We start from the raw sequence: 3864 nt of genomic DNA, 5'->3' as shown, positions 1-3864 counted from the left end.
TGAAGTAAAGAAAATGGATATTTATGTTTTGTATGTCTATGGTCATAAAATGACTGGGCATTTAATTTGGCCCCTCCACCTCGGTGAATGGCTTTATTTTCCCGGTGGCCAGGGCACCCTATACTCGCCTTTAAGCAGCCCCTGACCTGTGAAAGATTCTAACAAATTAGCTTCTATTGTGAAGCCAAAGGTGCCATCAATGAGGAGACGCTCCACTGCGCCTAAAGTATGATGGGAGAGGCAGGCAACAGAGCAGAGAACCTTGACATGATTGAATTAACCCTTTGTAGGAAATGTGCTGATAAGGTGGTGGTGGAAGTTGGGTTAAAGAGCTGTACTGTTTGCATCCTCTGACAAGAAACAGGTGCCACACCTGAATCTTACTGCTTAAACACAATGGCGCTACCAATTAACGTCAGATGCTATTCTGAGCATTTTAAGTGTAGGTATAGTTCCATAAATATCTTACTTCAGTCTTTGCAAATGATATCAAATTGTGAAAAGTATATTAATAATACAAAAGGCAGTACTGGTTTTACTTTAATGAAAACATTAGATATTAATTCATTAAAATAATTTTGAAGACAAATTGAATTTTGAGTACAAACCTAGTCTATAGATGTCTGAATGTATTCAAAGAGAGATGCACCTTGAGGTGACTTGTGCCTCAGGTGACTCATTAGTCCAGATACCTCACTTTAAGATCATATTATTCCGGTAATTAAATTCATTCATGAGCTTCATTCAAGCCATATTCCACAGTAACTCACATGGTAACTTCAAGGTACCAGGGGAAATGCCCCTATGGCTTCACATTTAGGGGCCAAGAAGGACTGAATTGGACTTCATAATCGGAAAGGCATCCTGTTCCTATACATTCAGTTTAAAATCGTTGAAGCAAAGAGTCATAAGTGACAATTTTACTAGTTAGTTACAGTGTGGGGCTTGGTTTATTAATTTGTATATAGTCATTAATCAAATGCTTTATGTCACGAGCATATAAATGCCATTAATCAGAGTGGCATTGCTTAAACTAGCATGACTATGAGAACACCCTTCGTATTGTTTGTTTATTCACACTCCACACGCGTGGGGACACATGAAGATTAAAAAGGATGTTACCTTTTTAATCTTCATGTGTCCCCACTCGAGGTGACGTTACCTTTTTAATCTTCATGTGTCCCCACTCGAGGTTTGTATTTAAACTTTGCAAATATGGCAGTGAAAATGATAATCTGATGTCACCAATCGACAACGGAAGCAGCAGTAGCCTAGTATTGAATTTCATTTAGCTCTTTTTTTTTAACTAATGCAGTGTTGCATTGTGTTGTACACCCAACTTCCCGAGCGGCTTATAGCCTACTTTTTCAAACTGCTAGAAATATGAAGTTCATCAAAGTGTCACATTACTGTACAATCAACATGTTGGTCGTTATTTAAACCCCTTGATTGAGAATATTAGTGTAACAATTTAGGTAACATCTGGTAATTGAATTCTTGCAGGTACTGAAAATGGCGACAAGGCTTCTGCAGCTCCTTGCCTTGTGGACGACTGTGATTGGCATTGTGCAGTGCTGCCCAGAGTCCTGCACCTGCTCGGACAAATATCAACATCAGTTTGTTGACTGCGTTTCCAAAAAGCTGCTACAGGTACCTGTGGGTCTGCCCACCAATGTCACCACCATAGGTCTCTCAGCCAATAAGATAAAATTGTTGAAAAGCAAAAGCTTCAGCAATGTCATCAATGTGACCTCTCTCTGGCTGGCCCACAATGAGATAGTCACCATAGAGACGGACACCTTGGCCCCGTTGATCCAGCTCCGCAACCTGGACATCAGCTACAACAAAGTTGTGAGTTTTCCATGGGAGGACCTGGAAAACCTCACAGCCCTGCAGCTTCTGAAAATGAATAACAATGAGATGGTTAACCTTCCCAAGGATGCCTTCTCCACTCTCAAAGAACTGAGGTCGCTGCGCATCAACAACAATAAGTTCACCACCATTGTGCAGGGAACCTTCAATGCCCTCTCCTCCATGTCCCACCTCCAGATCTTTAACAACCCCTTCACCTGCTCCTGTAGCCTGGAGTGGCTGAGGGATTGGATTGTAGCCACCAAGATTTCTGTCCCTGATCAGAACTTACTTACGTGCGAAGCCCCTGAACACCTGAAGAGTACAATGGTTACAAAGATTCCCAAACTGGACTGTAAGGCCCCTGTTGTCACTATCACCTACCAGCCCAACATTGAGAACACAGAGCTCTATGAGGGCTTCATGGTTATCTTAAATTGTGAGACCAAAGGGAGCCCAAAACCAGAAGTCAGCTGGGAGGTAAATGCAGGAAATCAACCGTTTCAGTTCACCTTGCCTTCCACTGGCGAGATAAATGATTTGCCCGTCAACGATAAAACAACCAACAATCGATTCCTTGTTTTTCAAAACGGTACCCTCATCATTCCTCGTATGAGTAAAAAGGAAGATGGAAATTATAGCTGCTCTGCAGTCAATGATTTAGGGAAGGCAGAGAGCAGTGTTAAAGTGGCAATGGCGGGCACCCAAAAACATGCTACCAACTCAATGCTCAATTCTACAGTGGACAAGATCCATCCATCTGGCAACAAGCCTGTAGGGCCTAAGACCTCCAAGAACAATGTGATCAACTGGCCCAAGTCTGACGAAAAGCCCATGAGCATTTCACCTGGTTCGTCAGTCAAACATGATGCCACAAAGCAGGCTGGCGACATTTCAGAGGATCCCTCGCTCCTGATCATCGTGGTTGTCAGCACTTTCCTTCTGGCTCTGGCTACCATTCCCTTGCTGGGCGCCACCTGCTGCCATTTGCTATACAAGTATCAAGGAAAGACCTACACGCTGATCATGAAGGCCCAGAATCCGGATCAGATGGAGAAACAAATGGCTACAGATTTTGATCCGAGGGCGTCTTTTGTGGAATCAGAGAAAACCTTCAACCCCAGTGAGTTAGGAGAGGGAGAGGCTGAGGGAGAAGAAGACGCAGATGTAGAGGGGGAGGCTGAGGGCAGCGTGGCCACAGAGTCCATCCCCGGGTCTTCAACCAAAACCAACCAGGAGGAGTTTGAAGTGGGCTCGGAGTACAGTGACAGGTTACCGCTGGGAGCCGAGGCAGTCAACATCTCTGAGGAAATCAACGGCAACTACAAGCAGCCGAGTCGCTGAGCGCGGCCTTTGATTCCAGCGAGTATATTGTAACATATTTACTTTTAATTAGCCTACATTATAGCCTTTAAGCAGGTAACTCACCTATCATTACCACGCGTGAAAAGGATGGCCCTGAAAGAAAGGTGGATCGTTTATTTTACCTCAGAAAGTAGGCCTACTGCGTCCCGATCACGGGGATTGTGAAATGGTTCATGACATCACATTATAGCCGGGTTTTTAAAAAACAAGTAAGAACTCCTCAAAGTGCGTTTACAAATGCAAGCACACATTTCTACAATTTATCAGACCTCAAAACTGACAGTAACTAGACGCATCGAAATGTCCCCTTTACGCAGGGCGCATAGAGGCACGGGCGTCAACTGGGCATGTGGCGAGATATGGACACTCGCCACATTTAATTTCTTACCTCAATCTGTGATGTATAGCCTAAACATGTGGATTGAAATGATTCTTTTTTTACACGAGGTAAATACGTTTCTATGAAGCAGCCATCAACAAAAGGACGCAGGTGAGCGTCCGGCGGCTTCACATGTCTTGTAATTTAGTGGGTTTTGTGAACTGTTGTAAAAAAATAAAAAATAATCTTTCAAGATTTTTTGATATAATTTTATGTAAGTGGAATTAATAAAACATCTGAAACCATTTTCTCCAATTTCTCTTTGACCG

The 3864-nt window shown here is 43.2% G+C and overlaps 1 pseudogene across 1 annotated transcript; it reads left to right on the top strand.

Annotated features, from left to right (window-relative positions):
- Positions 1-1512: 1512 nt before the first annotated feature.
- On the top strand, positions 1513-3195 carry LOC310793052 (immunoglobulin superfamily containing leucine-rich repeat protein 2 pseudogene; annotated as a pseudogene). Its single transcript has one exon. The product of its transcript is annotated as an immunoglobulin superfamily containing leucine-rich repeat protein 2 pseudogene (transcript).
- Positions 3196-3864: the final 669 nt, after the last annotated feature.

The sequence above is a fragment of the Poromitra crassiceps genome (assembly GCF_964638095.1).
Source record: "Poromitra crassiceps genome assembly, chromosome: 18".
In the NCBI taxonomy this organism is placed as follows: Eukaryota; Metazoa; Chordata; class Actinopteri; order Beryciformes; family Melamphaidae; genus Poromitra; species Poromitra crassiceps.
Note: the sequence above shows the minus strand (reverse complement) of the source record. Positions and strands in the feature narration are given on the sequence as shown.